This window comes from Typopeltis vanoorti, chromosome 19 (assembly GCF_054136105.1).
Source record: "Typopeltis vanoorti isolate ZY-2024b chromosome 19, IOZ_Tvanoo_1.0, whole genome shotgun sequence".
Lineage (NCBI taxonomy): Eukaryota > Metazoa > Arthropoda > Arachnida > Uropygi > Thelyphonidae > Typopeltis > Typopeltis vanoorti.
Genome location: NC_143567.1, coordinates 40,026,056 through 40,049,903, shown reverse-complemented (window position 1 = coordinate 40,049,903; position 23,848 = coordinate 40,026,056).

Below are 23,848 nucleotides of genomic sequence, written 5' to 3'. Positions count from 1 at the left end.
CTTTTTTAGCCAACTGATATGTAAGTGCATGCACTATAGCAAGTTGTTCTGCTTGGTTGTTGGAACAGAGAGGATGCAGTCTAGAGCAGCGCTTTTGTATAATGGACTGTCTATATGCAATATCTGGTATTCGCCACTTTCAGAGTTTTCCTTCTCCTTAATATTTGTTTTCTTTGCTAGGTGAGGCCACTTACTGTAGTGAAGCGGACGTTCGTAACAGTTTGGATCAATGTTGGAATTTCCGCACGCACACACACACACACACACACACACACACACACACACACACACACACACACACACACACACACACACACACACACACACACACACACACACACACACACACACACACACACACACACACAGAATAACGCGGAAGATGCAAAAGCTGAGTGAATGAGTGAGTGTCATAATGTAGTGTAAAAAATCAATTTTTGGTCACGTAACATTATTACCAAATAACAACACTAGATGGCGTGAAACGTCAGATCATTTGAAAATGGCGACTTTCGATGGTGCAGAACGAGCACGTCGTGTGTTTTGGCTTGAGGAAATGAAATCTACAACACAAGTTCAGAGGAATTTTCGCACGCAATACGGCAAAGAACTTCCTAGTAGGCGCAAGATCTACACGTGGCACAAGCATTTTGTGGAAACAAGCTGTTCTGTGCGTCCTCCACGGTCAACGGAAAGGCCGCGTGCTGCCAATGCCGTTGTGGAAGAATCAGGAAGGTTTCAAGAGAAGACCTGAAAAGTCAACCAGACACGTGTCTCGTCAAACTGGAATTCCAAATGGGACTGTGTGGCGTGTTTTACGACAGCGTCTACATTTAAGGTCCTGCAAATTTAACCTCGTGCATTTGAAGAAAGTCGATAAGAAGATATGCCAGGATTTCTGTACGGAAATAATCAGTAGGTTAGAACAAAATGACTTTTTGGACACGATCGTCTTCAGTGACGATGAAGCGAAATTCCACACGCCATCGTAAAACATTTTCGGGGCATCCCATATGCCAGAAGAAAGTGTAATGGACCCTTCGTTTTTTTTCAGAGTCTACCGTTACTGGTGGTGTGCATCCGGACATGCTACAAGGGTACCTAAAACCACAATTAGACGACGATGACCACGAAGGACACATTTCCAGCAAGACGGAACACCTCATTACCTGATAGACGTAAGGTCGTACCTCGACCCCCTTTTTCCAGGCAGATGGGTTGGTAGAGAGGGTCCTGTAGGATGGCCAGAGCATTTCCACAACCTTACACCGTTACAATTTTTCTTGTGAGGTTTTGCGAAAGATCGAGTGTTTGTACCACCACTATCAGCCAAAGTGGATGAGCTGCGTTCCAGAATTATTGCCACCATTGCTGAAGTTACGCCAGATATGCTTTTCCCCTTATGGCAGAAAATCGATTATAGTTTGGACGTCTGCAGAATTACTGGAGACAGTCATATCCAACTTGAACTGTCTCTGTTGAAACTTGAAGTGTTACACTACATTTGCACAGTAATAAAAATTGTTCACCTATCGCTATTTATCTTCTATTGTCATTGAAAATTGTATACCCCTTTTTGAAATACCCTGTATATTTAATAATAGATTACCATCTCTTCAAAGATGGAACACGAAGTTGTAAATTTTTTTTAATAAATTTTTAATCAAAATGCTTATTTTTTCTCAAATAAATACGTTGTAGCTTAATTATATTATAAAGACGATTTTTTCCTTTGTTAATTTATTTTGATAAACGCTAAACTGATAATATTTAGCCTGAAATAAATTGAAAAAGGTAGAATTATATTAAAAAGCAACCTGTCTAGGATTTCAGGTCTAGAAGTTCAGATTCAAATATAAATAAACGGACACATTATTGACAATTTTTGAAAGTCAGTAAACAAGGACATATTAGACTTTTTGTATCTTATATGTCATATGCAAATTTGTAAAATTAAGCAAATTGTTTTTTTTTTATTTTATGTGACCCACCCACAAAAGATTGATATTCTACATTAGTACAGTTGATAGGCTAAGGTAGAATATCAATTTTTTTAAAATTATCGTTAATTTTATTTATTTGTATATTAACACGGTCTGGAAACCATTACCGGTTAGCAGTGGGTAGCATACCCGATCTCTAACCAGCAAACAGCGGTTCGAATAATGCTGTGGGCATGGAGATGTCCACAGCTGTGAATGGGGGATCAACTGCACCAATGTGAGATCACCGCTTTCCTTAATAGTGACTTGAAATGATTGAAAAAACAAAATTCATGTTTGATCTCCAAATCCGGATCATGTAAAAATAAATTTTAAAAAAAATCGTTATATCCCGATAGTACATTAGTACTCTGGGTTTATGACCATTCTTGGATGGGAGTTATGACCATCTCAAGAGAATTACGTTCCATCTCGTGATATCGGTAGATAGATGTGAAGGATATCGGTAGTGCATGCGAAGTATTAAAAATACGTAAATGATGTAATGTCAGAATGAATATAGAGTTCTAAGAATTAATAGGGTAGGAGGAAATTGGATGTTAAGTCTTGTTAAGCAACAGATTCTTAAGAAAAAGATGATGCGGAAGGAGCACCATGTGTAAGGATGATGTCCGTCACGAAAATTATAAGGCACAGGCCAGAAAAGTTAAAAGTATTGTACTGAAAAGTAAGTTTGAGTAATAAAAAGAATGACTTTTGAAGCTTAAGACAACCCAAAAGAATTCTATCGTTATGTTGCAAGTAAAGCAAAGAATGAATGTGAAAGAATAACTACTGAATACAGACGGTGTGTGGGTGACAGATGCAGAAGAGAATGTTCACTTAATGAATGTTGCCATTTTACTAAAAGCTATCAACGTTGAACATTGAACTTACAGCTACCTCTTCACCGCATGAGGTGAAGAGGTTGCACAAACTGAATAAGAATTTATCATTCGTGAACAACACTCATAGAAGTTGTGAATGAATGCAATGAATAAAGTGATGAGAGAGCTAGATATTCCTCTCACAAAGTGGTGTGTGATTAGAATGGATTGGAGGTGTTGAGTACAAGTAGTGTGAATGAATTCAAGAAAAGGTATGACAGCTGGCGTGGTTCATATGTGGCCTTCCTCGATGAGTACCTAACTTCAGGGAGGTCTCTGGTAATAATAATAATAATAAATAAATAAAAAAACAGAGTTGACATTCTTGATTTAACAACGTATAGCTAACACTTGAGGAAAATGGACGAAGAAAGCCTTATGACTCTACTTACACAAGCGTTCATCAGTCAATCTCGCCAGCTGATTACACGAAGTTAACTAAATGGATCACAACGTTCGCCGATCCTGAATATATATTTTTTATTTTTTTTTCAATAATAGGAATTAACATTAATTTAAAATATTTTACTTTTATATAGCCAAGATATTAAAATATTATTCCCCCACCCACCCAAGAAAACATCCCTTGACCAAGAAATGGACCTTCCCATTTTATTCGACTTTTTCTTATTCATTGTTAAAATACTTTGGATTTTGAAACTCTTCACAAAATGTTATTTAGTTCTTTAATTAAAGAACTTCGAAGAGCTCATGTCAGTACTGCAAAGAAGAATGTGGAAGTGCTTTCCATCCGTACATTTCCGTAAAATAATATATATTTCGCATTAAACACGTGGCCCTGGCGTTACCATGCAAAATGAGGATCTCAACTGCGAATGCATCAGGTATTTAGCTTTGGGCGCAAAATATTTGTCCTTCTGCACAAACTTTCTTTTGGTATACTATCATAGTCGAACCTATAGGTACTCTGTTACTATCACTCGATCCTTGTTAAAGGCATTATAACCATTAACTTGTAAATGTTGATACCGAATTTTTGGACGAGTGTTTTCACTATGAGGATTGAATTTTATTTCGGTTCTAATTCAAAACCTTGGGTCCATCAATTGCAAAAGTTCTGTTTAACAACTGTTTGGCTTCAATCTCATAACAATAGAGTATTTCTTCTGCAATCCTCTTACGAGCTGCTTAATAGTTTTCTGTCAGCTGGTGTAAGACCCACATGATACTAACTTTTGTTCTTATCTTCAAATCTCCTTCTTCTTCCAGTAGACTTTTGACGATAACCACTCTCTACCGTCAATAACAGTTGATGTTCTATCACTTCTTGATGACCACTGTGGCACAGTATAGTGATCCACCACGGCATCCTCACAAACTTCAATTAAAGTATTGTGAATCTAAGTTGAGTTACTTTTTGAATTCTGTTTTTCAAAGTAAGATTTCAGTTTTAATGTGCGATGCTAATCTTTGCTGATTAGTAATGTGAAGAATTAATATATTATTACACCACTTTTCTGAATTTCTCGATCATTGATGATGCATTAGATCTACTCCTTTTAATTTTAAAGTTACCACTTTGAATAACATATAGAATATATATATATAATTAGATTTTTCTATAATATACACAACGTAATTCTACTGTACAAGACAGTGATCCACCCTACAGTTATATACGCCTCCCCAGCCTGGAGCCATACCTCCAAGACAAACATCCTCAAGCTACAAAGACTACAGAACAAATGCCTGCGAATGATACTGGACGCCCCGTGGTTCATCAGGAACGCCCAGATCCACCGGGACATAAATATCCCCTACATCTCTCCACTACTACGCTCCCTAGCAGAAAAATTCTTTATGAAGACATCTATGCGTCCAAACCAACTAATACAACAAGTCGGACACTATGACGGTAATGACCACTGGAAACATAAAAGACCGAAAGCCATCCTAACACTCAACGACGAATAACCACTTCTGCCCACTCAGGGCGAACTAAAATAGCTGACAAATATCTCCCATCACTGCTCCCGAAACAAACAACAGGGAATATGAAAAGCGTCATGCTTCACCCTCTGCGCCATATATGTCCTGCGTCCTGCATATGCAACGTAATCATCCTTCTGTACGGGGGGGGGGGGGTTCTCGAGTTACGTCGGAGATCCGTTCCTACGGACCGACGTAAGACGATTTTCGATGCAAGTCGGAATTACCATAGCATAAGTTACCTACCTAACCTAAAACACCCTAAAGGCATACGTATATATCAAGAAACAGAACTAGGCCATAGGAAAATGAAAGGGAGAACATAATTACTGTATAGTACAGAAAAATGACAAAAATGAAACTGTAATAAAAAAAAAAAAACATAAAAATAAAAAAAAACTGGTGCTGCCTTCTCCTCGTTGGCGATATAGGTACGATTACGTTTCCAAAATAGGCCTGTCTCGTCCACATTAAACATTGTTGAGCACTGTATCCCCCCCCTCCCTTATCTCAGCCAACCCCTCAGGAAACTCACCAGCTGCTTTATCATCAACACGAGCAGCTTCACCTTGCACCTTAAGGTTATGTAAATTGCCCCAAGCCTTAAACCGCATAAACCAATTTTTCTTGAATTAACATGAGGCTAATTGGGATACGGCGTTGATGCTGGTCTTCCAGCCAAAGAACAAGAAGCCTTTCCATCTCAATCATGAGCCTACTGGCTTTCCTTTTCTTCGACACACTGCCATCGGAAGAGTCTGCCTTACATTTGGGAGCCATATTAAAGGGTAAAAAGTCGTAAAAAAACACAAACACAAAAGTGAGAGAGCGGATGTAAACAAAGCACGCGGTACCCAAAGAGTGTATGCTGGGACCCAAGCGACGTCACCTCTCCCAAACAAACGCCACGTAACGGCGTATTCTTCCACCGCGCTCACAAACAAGTTCGCCCGGGACGTTTGAATTTAACGTCGCGCTGCTTCAAGTCGAAATTTATTTTTTAAATTATTTATGGGATTACCGCCGTAAAGTCGAAATTTATTTTTTAAATTATTTATGGGATTACCGCCGTAAAGTCGAAACGACGCATGTCGAGAACCCCCTGTATAGCAGCATTATTGGACGAACGGAGAACTCCCATGCACTTTAATGTTACCACGTCCAGATTAAAAAAAATAATAATAATAATAAATAAAAATTTATCTAAGCAAATCTGCAACCTGGCTGAAAATTATGACACGTGGCAACGTTATCAAAAAAAAAAATGAAAATGATAAAAGACAAGGGTTATGAAACCACATATACTACAAAAAATATAGCAAAAAATAAAAGGTGTTCTTTTATTTTTCAAAATAAAATCTATAAATTGTGTAACTTAAAAAAATTATATATACCTTTTATTTCAAATATGAATCAATACAAAATTCTATATATATCAAGATTATATATATTGAAAATGTACATATAAACAAATTAATGTACATCTTGACATTGGTGATGCATATAGCAATATAATTCAGTATAGAAAAACGTAGAAGCTATACTGGCGTATCTAAATATCTCCATAATCTCGCATAAAGCATATAATACGGTGTAAAAGAGATCAATCTCGAGTGTGAAATGTGTTGGCAGACATCAGCCAGAGAGTGCATGCATCGACAGACTACATATTATTATACTGCACTTTCATGGAGTCCAGGACTCATCCTGACAGATCCTCTGATCTGAAATATATTTCGCTTCCGACTGACACGTTTAGGAAGAAGGAAGCATCTAAAATCTACGACAAAATCAGATGCACACAGCTTATTTCGAAATAGCAGTTAACGACTTGCTAATGAGTTCCTTGAGGCAAGCGCATAATTAACATGTGTGTGTGTGTGTGTGTGTGTGTGTTTGGAAAACATGTATCAAGCAGTGTTCTTCTTAAGATTGAAGTTGAAGACCAGTTATATTATTGTTTAACGTGAGTCTCACACAAAAATGTTGGTAACCCATTTGCACAATGGTTGGGTTAAAGGTTACATATATTCTGGAAACCCTACTTCTATAGGCCAAACAGAACTTTTGCAAACCACTTCAGGCATTCAATAAGCATCGTGGGTGTCTCACATCGAGGTGTGAAATCATCTTTCACCTCAAGACTGTCAAAAACATCCACTGCGCATGGAGACTGGAAAAACTATTGATAAGGTTGGCTGATTTCTCCGATGCACTAATACACAGACCTAGGTTAAAAGTCTGATAATGCACTACATCTGAATTAAGTAAACACTTTGTTTTAAAAAATAAAAACACAACTAATGTATTATAAAAAACACTGTTGGCTGTAGTTACAGGATTGACACTAGCTAGATCTTTCGTATGATTGAACAAGGAGCTTTCCCTGAAACTTGTTACGAATAGAAGTGCTAATGAGAAATGGTTTTATTGCATGGAAGGTGGAATGCATTGCAAGTTTAAGGTGTCATAAAATTCGAACAAGGAGCTTTCCCTGAAACAAGTTTCAGAAAAAGCTCCTTGTTCGAAAGATCTAGCTAGTATCAATCCTGTAACTACCGCACAACAGTTTAACTCTACCAATCATATTACTGCTTCGTCTTCTGTTCATCAAATTCTGCAGTCCACATGTCCTCAATTTATCTTCATAACTACGCTGATATCCATTCTTATCCATTCTTACTCGTTTCTGCACCCTCTCCAAGGTTCAGTTATCCCCCTTCAAATCCCATTGTCAAATTTCAGCACAGCAATGGTCTGATGATGATCTTTATAACGCAATCATCACGCTTTTATCTATGCTCAATGTCCATTCTACATCTCTACAATGTAGAAATCTTAGAAGATTTTTACATTGTTGAGATGTAGAAATCTAAGAAACCTTCACCAATTTCGCGATACTTCAATTGCGATAGTGATTTGAAATAAGGAACATCGCTATACTTGGCGATATCTCTTCATATTTCTGTCAATCAACACTCCACTATCCCTTGCCTCCTCTAGTGTAATTAAAAATAAAAAAACAAACATATGGAAAAAAAAGTTAAGTATCAATGGAAACAGATGGTTGGCTACAATTTGGAAGCACTTACCTTAATTCGGAAGACATTCGATGACAGAAATATAGTAATAACGTAACCTAATTATGTAGTACTATTATGTAGTGTTCCTGCATAGTGCTTGAGGGAATATTGAACGTCGAGGTTGGCAGAGTGGATTAGGCTACCGCTCTGGTATTTGAGAATATCTCGAGGTAATGCACGAATTTGTTTGCCGGTATGAAACACTAATCCCACTAATTGGAGGCCTATAGTGGCTTAAAAATATTCCACGTTTATTCTTTATAGCAAGGTTTCCATCTTATATATTATCCTGAAGCCTATGATAATACTAATATAAAATTAATTAACGTTTCCAGGTGGCGCTGATTTTAACTCTTTAAATATGTATTTTGATTTTTCTGATGCAAGTTTTTTTTTTATTACAGTAATGTGTCCATTTTAAAGATTTTAAAAGTCATCCATTTTGTAAATTTAATTTTCATATTTATAAAAGTATTTAAGTTTATGCACTTTATTCTAACAATATACCAATGCGTCCCAAATCTATTCGCTTCTCGTTAAAAGTTTTTTTTCTTGCAAAGAAAGTAATTAAAATTGCTTATTAAATAAATCGTTAGCCAGCGGATTGAACTGATAAACAGAGCAATGTTTGTTCGGTAAATATAAATATATTTAGATGGGAAATGGGGGTGGGGAAATGTGATAACAAGACACAATTTTGATATACCTTAGACGACCCAAAATGAAGATCAAATCTAGTGGGAGATGAACTTCATCGCCCGGTGTGACTGTCCAGCTTAGTAGAGGTCTGAAGTGGCTTGAAAAGTTCCACGTTTGGTCTCTAGAGCAAGGTTCATATCTTGTTCTAGAAATAAAAAAATAAAAATCTTTAGCTCACCTACAGTACGAATGTACTCTAAAAAAATCCAAAGCAGTCAAACTGAACGAACGTGTGCACTATTCGACTTAGCCTCAACAACTAATAGATGTTTGCTTGAAAATCCAGCTGGCGATAAAAGTTTTATTCCAACTATCATTTTAAAAACTGATCGAGAAGCAATTTGCTTCCATAAGTAAGATAATCTTGCAACCAAAGAATATCACGATCCCTTCCGACAGTTGCAACTACTTCAAAGAAACGGTCCAATCATATCTCTGAGCATTTTAATACTATTTTTTCATATGTTGGAATCCTTTCTTTTGATGGAGTTTTTACTTAAACGTTTTGTGGTAATACTAGTAACCAGCTCCTTCCGCATATTGAATATCACTCACCAACCTCAATTATTTCTTCAACTGTTCAAATTACTGTGGATATATTCTTGCATGTGCCTGTTTATGCGTGAATTGGCCGAGTAGAAGAATGTGCCAATACCAGTAGGCGATAGATTAGATTAACGCCGTGAATACACCCACCCGCTGTACAAAAAGAAACCGAACTTTTGATAGAAAATAAAACACAGGTCAATTATAATTATTCAAATCATTTATTTCAATCAATATACCCTCCCTCAGCTTCGATACAACGTTTGGAACAGTCAATTAATTCGTTAAATGAGTTTTTTATATCGGTTTTTGGGATACTGTTGAGGGTCGTGATTACTGCCGCTTGAACGTTTTCGATGGTGTCGTATCGCTTTCCTTTCATCGGCAAATGAAGTCAGAGGAAGAGAAAGAAGTCAAAGGGTGCTAAATCAGATGAATATGGTGAGTGATCCAACACACAAACTTGGTTTTTGCTCACAAACTGTCTCACAATGTTCGAACGATGAGATGGTGCATTATCGTGCAAAAGTGACCAACTGCCTGCATCATGATATTCATGCCGTAAGCGATGAATTCTCGATATCAATCGCTTCAACACTTCGAGATGAAACTCACCTTTGACCGTTTGGCCATGCGGAACGAATTATTTGTGGACAGTGCCCTCCGAATCGTAGAAACAAATCAGCATTGTCTTTACTTTTGACTTCTCCAAGCGACTTTTTTTGGGGGGTTTCCCTCTTCGGGTGGTCTCCACTCAGCACTCTGGCGCTTAGTTTCGGGCTCATACTCAAAACACCACGTTTTATCACCAGTAACGATCGTTTCAAGGAAATTCGTTGAAGTTCCTTAAGGAAGTTCCTTACGGCGGTTTTAATGAGGCCTTGCAATGTTCAATTCGATACATTTTTTGGTCGTCGGTCAGCGTTTGGAGAACAAATCGCGAATTCAATTTACGAAGGCCCAAACTCTCGATCAAAATGTTGTGCACAGTTGATTTCGGAATCCCCCAATTCATCTTCAACCAGTCCCACGGACGATTTCAGGTTTTCTTTGATGAAATTACGCACTTTTGGATGTTAATTTTTCTCAATCCGGTTTTTGGACGGCCTGACTTTTTGTAGTCCTCGAGCGTCTCAAGGCCACTTGGAAATCGCTTAAACCACTCGTAAACTTGAGTACGGGATAGGCATTCATCATATGCTTTTTGAAGCATTTGATGCGTTTCGGTAAAACCAAGTTTAACACAAAAGGCAATCGCAGCTCTGCTTGAAACTCATTTTCCGACTGTTCGTCAAAACACACTGTCACTCTTGGAACTATAACTCGACTTCTAATGAAATAAATGTCATAAACAGTTGGCACAACACTAATGAAGTTTGCCGCTTTCGACAACAAAAAGATACAACAGGTGGCGCCAATAGTTTCTTCGATTTTCGAAAAGTTTGGTTTCTTTTTGGACAGAGGGTGTATAGATGCTCACAAATATCTTTAGTTGGAAAACAAAATTTCGTCGCTCGGTGTTAGGCAGATGATAGAATTCATCTCCCATCCTCATTACTGGACACAAAACATCCTGCATATCTCCTATTTAGATAAATCTACAACCAAACCAGATGATGAAACTTTTATTCCACCTTTCTTACTGGAGACCAGATGATGATGATGATGATGATGATCAGCCTGTTTGCTACCCACTACAGGGTGAAGGCCTCTCCCATTGCGGGAAGGTTGGGTCTACTTTTCCCAAGGTGACCCAGTCCATCTTAAGAGAGTGTACCTATACTTGGGTGGATGAATGTATGAAGGTGGAAGACAATCACAAACATCCATGACTACGCGGGATTGGAACCCGCAGCCTTTTGATTGGAGAGCGGATACGCTAACCACTCGGCCAACCAGACCTGCGGAGGCCAGAATTGTCTTAAAAATTATTTCTCTTTTATTACATTTTAGTACAGAGCATGGTTTCTGGAATATCTAACCCAAGGTGCATGACATTTATAACCTCTATGTTGTCCATATATAAAAAGCTTAGATGATTTATTATTATATACTAATGAATGTGTTCGATGACCGAGGATGTAATGTTTTGTTTGAACACAGAATTTGTGGATCCTACTTTCACGCAGGAGGCACCACCCTGCAAGTACTTTTGTTTTCCATTTTGTCCATACATCTGAAGATTCGAGCTCCTTGAGCCAAGACATTTCTTCAGGTAATTAATTTTTGGCTTAAAACATAATCAGAACAAAAACAAATTTGTATACGAAGTATTTACATAAACAGGCATAGTTACAAATTCAAACTAGAAAAGTTATTTTATGTTGCAGGTGATCCAAGTAGGATTCGCAAAGCGACCCATTTGTTGTATTTACAAACGTCGCTGTTATTGCGATGCTAATCTTAACAACGTGTTCTGTCCTCAGGTTTATTACAATCTGTATGGTCATAAAGAAAACATCTTTGGCAGCTCTGATAGCGTGTTCAAGTATTTAAATTTCATCCAAAGTCCAGAAGAGAACGAAGAAAGAAGCTACTTTACGTTTTTTTTCATCTCTCTGTATTTCTTATAGCATTATCAACATCATTGGCAACTTTGGTGCAATAGCTTGCGATCAAGCCTATTGGCAAAGTAGTGTCGCAGCTAAACTTAAAGAAGCCGGTGTAATGCTGATTATTTGAATCAATAGTAGTGTTTATTACACACGCAATTTACAGACAAAAATGCATTACAGTCAATAACTTTATATTGGTTTCATGAGATGGTATTGTTCTTTCCTCTAAAGGATCTCAGGCAGTTGCATCGTCATACGCTACCTTCAGGAAAATATATGACTGTTGATTAAATGGCGATTGTAATTTTGTATTCATACTAGAATTTCGCGAGTCACTTCATCAATAAGCACTTTGAGGATGTAAATAACCAGTAGTTTGTTAAAAGGAGAACAGCAGATGATTCAACATATTATAAACGTTAGACATTTTCATTCCTAAAGGAAACTGACAAATCTCTAGAACAAGCAGGAATTCATACAATAATACTAATGAAGATCAGCACCACAAGATGGAAGAATATTAACCAGTCTGTTACAAATTAATAGGCATGTTAATATTCCTTAGCACTCACGATATTGAACAAATGTTTATTGTTTAGAATGAGAGGATCCTAATTAAAAAACTGCGTGTGAGAACACACACAATTTACAGACAACAGACAAAAAATAATGTTAGTGGAGATGGTAGGCTGTAGATGGCATTGTGTGTTGATGGTAGTAGTGTTGTGTGTAGTTGGAAGATTACGTTGGGGCTGTGTGGAGTTGTGTGTAGTGGAATAGAGTGCTCTTTCGCGATGAGTCATTGGAGGTGTCACGTAATAATAGTGTTGAAATCAACCATCAAGTTACTCTATAAGATAGCCCTACTGCCAAATGCATTAAAAGCTGCGAACTGTTGCGCATGCGCCGGATGCAGTTGTATCTGCTACTGCGAAAAATCATCAATAGAAACTATAGTGTTATTCTCGCTTGCTTTTTTATTACACAGTAAATTCGCCCAATTAAGATTATAAAATTAGTTTCTTGGTTAACAAGACCATTTTTTCTTGAATTATTTTTATATTTTATGAAACAATGATTAAAAAACTATTTATAAAACGTATAAAGTACACTGCATACAAACCTTTCTCTTTTTTCAGTATTAAAACATTATATAAAATCTCCAAAAATTATTTGTGGAAGTTCTGATCAAAATTATTTCTAAAATAATGAAAATGCAGATTGCTTGCAACACGAGAGAAAAATGAAACACTTGCTTAATTCTTTAGGGTGTCTGGGGAATTCATCTTAGGTGGCTTCACGTGGTTTGCCATTCCGTGTGCCTTATCAAGCAAAATGGGATTAGCTTATCTGGGTCTCAGCAGTTTCCAGGGGAAGGACCTTCTCTCTGAAGATGGCGTTAATAGAGGCAATTTATTTTGATCATTACATTATATTTAATTTTCTATCGTTGTCATTAAATTCATAAATGCGTTTTATATGCCCATTTAAAGAAGCAAGGACGAAATCTATTATAAAGGAAATGAAAACAGAAAAAAAAGCTGAAAACTATCATGAATCATAGCTTGTTACTCTTGTTGCTATGATAACAGTTTCTATGGTAATATATTACTGTCAACAATAGTGCCTCTCTGTTGCCATGGCAATAGATTAAGATAACTTTATGTACCTAAAGCTGTCCACTTTAAATTATTATTGCATTCTGTCGATAATTTTATTAAATATCTCAAAAATCCATTTGGAGATTTACGCTGAACCTTTGAAGCAATGTTCTGTAGTCAGTTGAATTATACGAGCCTCATTAAACTTCAACAGTTAATGAAAGCCTAAACACAAATTAATTTCATATTTAAATAATCTTTCATTTGAGAATATTCATAGCTCACCTAATATTCGTATCAATTTTAAGTTTTGTTGGTAGAGATATCTTTTTATTGGTAAAGATATTTGTTGGGTGCAAGTAGTTTACACAGTTAGGTCTAGACATGTTTGTCTCCATTCGTGTGCGAGGATAGGAATATTTCAGAAAACAGGACAACAGTTCATCACATCTGAAAACGCTTCATTTTCAGCGGAGGAAGCTCCTCATAGGCTCATTAGCCTAGATGACACAATCGACAAAGGCATAAATATCTTTGGAGATTTTATTAAAAAAAGTTATAATATATATATATATATATATATATATATATATATATATATATATATATATATATATATATATATATATATATATATATATATATATATATATATATATATATATCCTAAAAATTATCTATGGTTTCAACAGATTCACTACAAATTTTCTCTCTCACACAAATGCACTGTTTCTGCTTTGTCTGTTCTATATGAACTTCCACGGTCACTATACTACTGGACTGGCAACAAGCATCCCTTCAGTTTCTATTTCACATGGTATACAAAAGCACAATCTATTTTGCATCTCTTTACTGTGCAACTGCAATCACACTAAACTTGCTTTTTCTGTTCTTCTTTTATCCAATCTACCTATGAAAAAAGGCTTCCTCCTGAAGTAGTCCCGAACAATTACAACCTGCAATTCTTCAATAAAAATGTCAGATGCCTTTCTTCCCAACCGTCACCTGTACTCAACAACTCAAAACACTGTTGAACTTATAAGTTATTCTACTTCTGGTGGGTGGGATCCATACAAAAAAAAAAAAAAAAAATCCAAAACTTTAACGTAGAAACTATACTTATTCTGCAAATACAAACGAAAGAATGGCATATAAGTTGTTGAAACAGTAACATCGCTTAAGCCAACATACAAGGTGTTCCAAAATTCACGCAAGAAATAATTTTGATAGAAAACACAGGTTTTTAATTAAAAATTGTAATTTCTTATTGATCCATAAAGTACACAGTATAGGGCTATGCATGGAATAGCATATCGGGTAAATGGCCCCAAGGCTTTGCTAGCACATACGCACTCTTTTGTCGAAATTTTCCATGACCGCTTTGCATAAATGTGGCTGAATTTCGTTGATACAGCGCTCAATTTCCTCTTTCAAGGCGTGGGCTTGTTGGCATAAACCTTAGACTTAAAAAAAAAACCCAAAGAAAAAAGTCAAACGGCGTTAAGTCACATGATTTGGACCAATTCTGATCACCAAAACAGGAAATTACACGACCAGGAAATGACTCATGCAGTAATTGAATTGTTTCTCGGGCTGTATGGCATGTGGGACCGTCTTGTTGAAACCACATGTCGTCCACATCCATATCTTGCAATCTAGGCGCAAAAAACTGGATTATCATGTCACGATAGCGAGCACCATTAACTGTTATTGCCTTACCAGCCGCATTTTCGAAAAAGAATGGACCGATGATACCTCCAGCCCAAATTCCGCACCTAACAGTGACACGCTGTGGATGCATTTGTTTCTCAACAATCACTCGTGGATTTTTTGAACCCCAAACGCGACAATTTTGTCGATTAACGAAGCCATCAAGATGAAAATGAGCCTCATCGCTGAAGATGATTTTGTTCGAAAAATAAGCATCCACTTGTTGTTGCTCCATAATCCATTCAACGAACTCTCTTCGCTGTGTGTGGTCATTTTTAATAACCCTGAACTGTCATTTTTTTTTTCGTTGGCAACACTTCAACCGCACAAATGGTGCTAAATTTAAATCTTGCGTGAATTTTGGGACACCCTGTATAAAGCATAAGATAATACAACATAGAATTGCTTACCAGAATCTTCTGTAGAAACAATGGTCATTGAGAAGAATTAGTCTTCTGTTATTGCCAGTTATGTATTCATTGTTAAACACAAGCGAAATGAATGGCGTTCTGATCAAAAATTTTCTAAATCTACGTAGTGAAAATATGGAAAAGTGTAACTACACTTTTCCATATTTTTCCATACCAAAACAACTTTAGAATCTTATTCAGATATTTCCATGGGTACTGTAAATAACATTGTTAGAGTCCATGTTTTTAATTTTATTATTTTAGGAGAGTAACTATCGCCTATTTCTATAAAACTTTGCAAAATGGTGAATTGATATTTCTTATAAGATGTCACAGGGGTTTGTTATGAACTGAAGTGCTAAACTTCTCATCCCATATACATCCGTTATCCTTATATGTGTATAAGGATAAGGTGATAACGACGAAAAGAAATCATGATGAAAGTATTGCAAAGATCCTTAAAAGAATTTTTAAGTATTTTCGGTTAATAAAAAATATCTCCCACCTTCAGTCAAAACTGGACGTGACAATGGAATAATAATGTATAATTTTTGTTTCCCTGAATGTATTCTGTAGAATATCTTCTGTGATCATTGTGAAGAACGATTATCAAGAGAAAGAGAGAGAGAGAAAGAAAGAGAGAGAGAGAGAGAATTAATGCTAATAATAACCCTATTAGGAGGATTTCAATTTCTACAAGCTCCACCTGCATACAGTTTAATCACGTACATGTATCAGCTCAATATCAATAAACCAGTTGGTTTCAGGAGAGACAGAAAGCAAAAGGCAGTTCGAGGTCTTCCACCGTGTAACTCTTATTACTTACTGTCTGTAATAATGGGGATTCTGCAATCAGGTTTTGAGATTCAGGTTAAAAACCCGAATTTCCAGGTGGAAAAAAATTTGCCGGTGCCAAAGATTTACTATTTCAAGACCCGATCGAAGAATAGTTTCGAACAGATTTTTCTATTCAGCGACTAGAATCTATCCTCTAATAGTGTTTCCGTAGAGGTCAGAAAAGAGCCTTCTCGTTGGACTCCATACAAGTAGCAAGCGCCATTTCCACCAATAACTTAATTAAAATTCCTCTATTATAACTTAATTATGATTCCTCTATTATAATATCATATTACAATCTTTCATATGTGAGAATCACATTAAAAATTAACGTTTTCATTTTATACTCATCTTAGTCTATTTGCACTGTCTTATCAAAACGACATCTCAGCTCATGTTTGCTTTCGAGAGGTAAGCAAACAAACTGCATATTTTTCATGGCTGATTTATAAAGTATAAAGATCCGCGTTCCTGTTGCATCGATGTTTTATCAAATAGAATTAGAATTGTGGCCAAATGAAGACTAATTATTCTTTATATAAATATGTAGCAGACTTCAAAAAAAAAAAAAAAAAACGTGAGGGAATTGAAAAGATTTTTATAATTTTCAGGACTGGCATCTCCTCTTGAAATCGAAGTGATTCTCGAAAAACGGGGAATTACTTAATGATAAACTTGCTCCTAGTGGCTTTATGCCAACAGGATCTGCTGAGGTTATTGCTGTAGCTTCAATTATAATCTACGACATCTATCCGGCTTACGTGGCACCTTTCAGATGAGGTCAGTTTCTCTGGTCATATCACAAACAGCACCGTCTCTAATGCACTTCAAGTTCTTTAGCAATTATTTAGTTTTTTTTAATTTTTTCATGTCCATCGTTATGGCACTAAATCATATTCTTTTGTCTCTCATAAGACAGGTATAAAAGCTGGGGAATGTTTATGCGGTAAACCATACTCCTTAAATAATACTGACGTGCAGGTATGCACATGCGCAAGTATGACTTCTTGCAATCAGTGGTAGAGTGATATCATTGAACGACAGAAACGTCACCGTTTGATAAAACCACCCTTCCAATTTTCACTACATGGTGCATACAGGGAACATAGAGAACGCTTACGGAACTACAAAAATTGGTGCATCGTTTGGACCACCATTTTAATCATTCCACTCTTTCTGTTCACTTACTCCATCAACTTAAACCTCTCGTGGACATATCTGTTTATTGGGGTAGTCATTGGATGATCTTGCGTTTTCCCCATAGTTTTATGCATATTATGGACCAGAGTAAACGGCAAAAGCATAATTGCCGGGGCTATAGGCTGGAGTGTGTGTGTATGTGGGGGGGGGGGATATGTAGGACAGTTTCGTGCTATGCACTGCTTCCACATATCCTCATGGATTATCCGATTTTATTCATAATAGTGGAAGAGAATTGCCTATGTTAGTTGGCAACGTTGTTTCTATACTATGTGGTGGGGCTGTATGCATTGTGGTAACTATGGTTACCAGAAAGAAAATGTCAGAAACAGAAGCCGAAAAGGAATGGGAGAAGACTAGAAATATTGACAATCCTTTAAATCCTTGGACTGAAATTTATAAGGAAGATTTTAACGTAGAAGTGAACTCAGCTTCCTTTAACAGTCTTTATAAGAAACCATCAATGAAATTGGTGGAAAAGATATTTAAAAGAGCTCGAATGACCTCGTACCTACTGGGAATAACTTCACTAATTTTCGTTTTTGTCTGGCCTGGAATCGTGTTGGTCAATCGGGTATTAGATGGCCATGGATTTTTAATTTGGATTTCTGTGGCAACGATTTGGACTTGTGTAGCGGCTGCTTTTATTATCATCGTCCCTCTCGTACAAGAAGTGAAGATCATCTTGAAGGAAATAAAAAGCAGGCAAATGGTTGAGAATACAAATGGCAAGCTACAAATAGAGAATATCTTGCTGTGATAATTGCTTGACTTACTGTCTTATTCATCAATTTATTTGTAACCGGACATTTTTAATCTCAGTTACTTGCCTGCTTTTTATTTCCTTCAAGATGATCTTCACTTCTTGTACGAGTGGGACGGTGATAATAAAAGCAGCCGCTACACAACTCCAAATTTTGCAGTAAGGGGAGATCTAAACAACGATGGCTGGACAGCTTGAGAGGGAACATCCAAGACCTCGTGCTAGAGGAGAAAATGGCTGAGTGGTGGAGGTTGATCCGATGAAGCGACATTACGTGAATGGGAATGAGGTTGACGATCTCTATTACATGAATATGACTCTGATCTGTAAATATAGTTTGGTAAAAACTAGATGTAGCTTAAAAATACCAAAGCGCTTTACATCGATTTTTTACAGAGATCAAGTCCAATGAGAATATTGTAAAAATAACCTTGTTTGTCTCTGTATATTTCGTGCTAGATATTATTGTAAATAACTCTTTGGAAAATAACTGTACATACTCCTTTAACAAGAATATTTTAGAGTGTTAAATACAAAGGCAATGTTTTGCTGCCTGAACGTTGTGTAATAGCTTTCTATGAGGGCATAAGAAAGGTTATTTACGACTTTTATGTATGAGAAAGTGCTTAAAAGCTCTGCGCATAAACTGGTCGGCAACTTACGATCAAAAGGGTGCACGGAGAAGAACAAAGAGCGGTTTGAACTTAAAAAATGAAAGAGTCATGCCTAGTTCTTAGGGAGTTACAACCAGTGGTGAGCTATAAGGGGCTCGCGGGCACTCGCCCAAGCCTTTTGTTACATTTTTCTCAAATTTGCGAGCCCCTTGTTCTTCTTGCTTACTTTTTTATTTTTTCAAAAAAAAAAAAAGTGAGTTTTTTTTTATTTTTTTTGAAATACAGTATATTAAGCAACAAACTCATATGGTAACCTAACAAAATGATTTCATTAAATAAAATATTATAGTTGCTGTTACTACCATTTTACAAATAAGAATTCAAAAAGGTGCACGGACACAAAAGGGTAATCACATATAAATAAATAGGACTATAAAATAATGCCCTTTGATTGGTACCGTTGATTATCACTTGAAGTATAAAAACAAAAGAGAAATATAACATATTTCAATATTATTGTGTTTAGATAACATTTATTTATTATTTATAGATTGTTTGTCATTAAAACTCCTATCGCAAACAAAACAAATCTGTTTATAAAAAAATGCGAACTATTGCATATGTGCGATTATAAAAGATTTTATTCTTATTATATTTTGGTAGTTAAATTTTTTTTTCTTATGTAAGATAAATTAACACAGATGATTGTGTGCAAATATTTCATGTTTAGATCATGAAATATTTGTTTAAAAATGATAGCCTTTGGAGGTTGATTGTCCCCTCTTACTTTTTGATTAAGGAGTACACAAGCTGCATTAATAAAAGTTTTTGTGTGAGATACGGCTCTTTTTTTTTTTGCTCGATGATGCGAGCCCTTTGTTGAAATTTTCATAGATCACCACTGGTTACAACCCTTCGTGCAAGGTCTGAGAGTAGGCATAACAAAAAGAGACAGAGCAGAGCAGGGAGGGCTTCCAGTCGCCACTAGAGAGAGAGAGAGAGAGAGAGAGAGAGAGAGAGAGAGAGAGAACTTCCAGGTCGCCAGAGAAGGCTTCCAAGAGAGGGAACCTGGTTGTCAGTCAAGACAGAGTTGGCGGCAGTTTCAGTTATTGGAAGGGCTTCCAGTCGTCAGCAGTGAATCATCAGAAGGTCGGAATCAGAGGCAGTTCGAACCAGTGTAGTGGCAGCAGAGAAAAGAGGTGAGGCAAGACCCCAGTTACTAAAGAGGAGAGCCGAAATCCAGGTGCCAAGAAAGCAAAGAAGAAACGCTGTTACCGAAAAGAGCCAGTCGGCGGCAGTTACAGTCATCTGCAATCAGTAGCAGAAGTGGCGGCAATTAGAAGCAGAAGTTCCCGAAGTAAGGATCCAGTGGAGAATTTGCCCGCATGCTGAAACCTCTTGTATATGTGCTATTCGAGTACCGCAGATTGCAGTCAAAAAGTCCACTAATATCCCGAAGCGATACCGCTGTAGCAAGACACTCCTAAAGGAAGCCAAAAACTCGAGATGAAAGAAAGGCCATAAAGACTTTAGTAAAAGACTCTTGACTGAATGTGCGATACAGAGCCTCTGTAGGTTACTTCCCTTTGTATATTTTTTCTTATAATCTAGGAGATATGTTATATATGGAATAAAATACCGAAGGTGGATAAACATAATACGCAGTAGAGTAAGTGAGAAAGGTTACGCGAGAGAAAGCGCGCACTGCTAGTTAGTAATATAGAATAAAAATAAAGCTAAAGAATGGAGATATAAGAGAATAAAGATATTACAGTACAAGTATAGAACAACAGTACCATCTATTACAAAAGTTAGCATCAGTTTTTTACGCGTGGATAGGCTTATGTGTTCGTCAGACATTTTTGAAATAGATTTCACGGTTTGATATGAACACAGATGGATAAGAAAATAACTATTTATTAACTTAAAAAGCTAATATTTCGCTGGTATTATATCCAGCATCTTCAGAGCACACAACACAAAGTTTGTTACAAATGCAAAACAACCACAATCTGGTGTAACAGTGGGGCTAGTAAAAGTAATTGCAGCGTGCAACACAAGACTAAAGTCCTAATATGGCGCCATCTAGGTTTAAAAAAAAAATCAAAGTTTCGAAATAGTAGTCCAAATGATAGTCTTAGAAAGTCTGAAAAAATAAAATAAAATAAAAGTAATAAATATTAATTTGGTTCAATGGGGTTCAATGATTTAGCTTAAAAAATATTATGAGAAGATGACCAAAATCCATCATTTGTTCAGAAGCAATTAAATTGTTCATGAAAACCTCATATTTTAACAAATGGATTTTAACAGGTACGTGAAAATAAAATCAATTAATCGAATAAGCATTTAATTCAAAAGCAATTCATCGAACAACAGTTAATCCAAAAAATGCAATTTATAGAAAGCCAGTTCTTCGAAAAAAGAAATTAATAGAATCGCAATTCACAGAAACGCGTTTCGGTGAATTGCATGAAAACTTACAATTCATTGCAAAATCACAATTCTTCGAAACCACAGTTTATCAAATAAACAAATTACGAAAAATGAACTGTAAAGCAACTCTATTAAAAACTGGAATCAAATCGATTTCTGTTTTGATGATTTCTGGACTTAAAGTGTAAAGTAACTAAAAAAAGAAACAGTGTTTACATTGAACGATTAAGTTGGTAAAAATCAAATAAGCAACTGTTTGTGTTTGATGTACTCGTAAACAGGAAACAATTATAAATCAAACTATCTTCCCATTGCTCTTACTTGAGTACCATCGACATGCAATGGGACAATAGATTGGTGACTTTTATCTCGTTTTTAAGAACAAGCTAAACAAAACTCCATTCTCTCACTCATCGTCTACTTAACAACAGCAAAAAAAAAAAACATCGTCATATCTAAAACAGACTTTGTAATGACCAAATGTATCCACCTGCTCAAATGGTAAGGTACCAGAAGATTGGACTACCATTTGAGTAGGAGGATGCATTTGGCCATTACAAAGTCTGATGATCATGGTGATATTTTTGCAGTTGTTATGGGCTGAAGTGGAAGATCAGTGAAAGAGTAACGTTTTTAGTTTGGACCATTGAATGCATTCTATATTTCTGGCCTTGGACTGTTTTACAAATCTGTTGGAAACCAAGGTTTGGATAAGGTCCGCTTTGTCTTTATGGATTTCGAGTGGAACGAGGAATAAAACACTCATCTTAGCAAGAATGATTTCAGCTACTAAATCAGAGTAAGTGCTTGGATCAGTGAAAGGAATAATCAGCCTATAGAACACATGCATAAAAATTCTGATAATCGCAATTAGCACAATTGTAGTACCATATGAAGGAGCCTGAGATTGACTTGGAGAAGAACGATCTAAAAAGAAAGAAAGAAAAATGTAGGAGATTATAAGAGTTCCAAAAGTGGAGATATCAATAGCGTGTATGTGGAAATAGAGGTGATTAAGAACAGGTCCAGGATGATGAGGACTTTTGGAATGCTGATAAGTAGACTAACAATTTGTGTTAGATCATTACTGACAACAAATAATTCAGCTTCTCTTCCAGCTTGGTCTGTGAAGTCAGGAAGAGAATTCAGTAGAAATTTTGGATGTTGAAATCACCAAGAAATATTATCTCACTGTTTGATTAGGCTGTATGTGATCAACTTGCAGAGAAAGATGATTAAAAAGACCAGTATAATCATTAAAATTAGGAGAGCGATAAAAGCAGCAAATGAAGGCAACAAAGTGAGACTGGAAATTTTGAGCCAAAGCAGATCATATAAAGCGCATCGTTGGTAAAAATCCGGATTTCTTCTGGAGCGAGATAAAAAAAAAGCCCAATTATCTGCTTTAGAGGTTGTGTACATTGGAAACCGGCTAAACAAATTACTGTTACATAATACCTCCATGGAGTCCAGGACTCATCAGGAGGCCAATCGATATTAAACGATCCACCATGTACGCTACACTACTATACCTTCAACTGAAAAAATGCATATAAAAATTCCTGGTGTCGTAACCAGAATTGAACCCAGGTATTTTCCAATCGAAGGGAGCATATGTTATCATTTTTAGAACCCCGCTACGAAGACGCCTTTAGGTAGAAATCCAACTGTCTTATGCTTTCTTTCTTTCACGAACTAATGTAATAGAAATTAACCCAAATTTTATATTATGTAGGCTGTTTAATAAGTAATAAAACTATATTTATACAGATTACCTTTAATCATCATCATTTGCATGGTCTCTTTCGAAGTAACTACCGTGAGACGCGATGCATTTGTCCCAACGTTGAGTCCACTTCTTAAACACATGTGAGAGTCCGTTTTTTGAGAGTTCTTTCAAAACCGCCTCCGCAGCTTTTACACATGCTTTGTTGCTTTCGAAATGGCGGCCTCTTAGTGGTTTCTTGAGCTGAGGAAACAGCCAGAAATCGCACTGTGCGAGATCAGGACTGCATGGAGGGTGTGGTAGGATATCTGTGTTGTTCTTCTGCAAAACGTCCACTACACAACCAGCAATATGTGGCTTTACATTATCGTGGTGCAATAAGAAGCCATTCTTCAGCAATGGACGCTTCCTTTTGACGTGCTTGATGATAATCGCTGCTGTGTTGATCATTGTCTCTGTGATGGACGTTGAAGGTCTTCCCTCACGTTCAAGATCTTCCACATTTTGCCTTCCTTCCTTAAAAGTTTTATGCCAGCGAAAAACACTTGCCCTCGACGTTGCTTCATCGTGGAAAGCTTCGCGTATCATGTTAAGTGTCCGATGCCGATTTTTGCAAACGCACACAAAACGTCCTGTTTCAAGGACGCTTCCATTTTGAAGACTGGTAGCGCCTCGCAGGCGATCCGAAACAAGCTTGCGTTTAGTCACCTGACACTCTGGCACATCAGCCCGTATACGCCATCTATCAACCTCTTTTGTTAATACAGGACAGCAACATTTCTTTATTCCACAGAAATTAATATTATGATGAGTGGTTTCGCCACAGTAAAATTAGTCTTATTACTTATT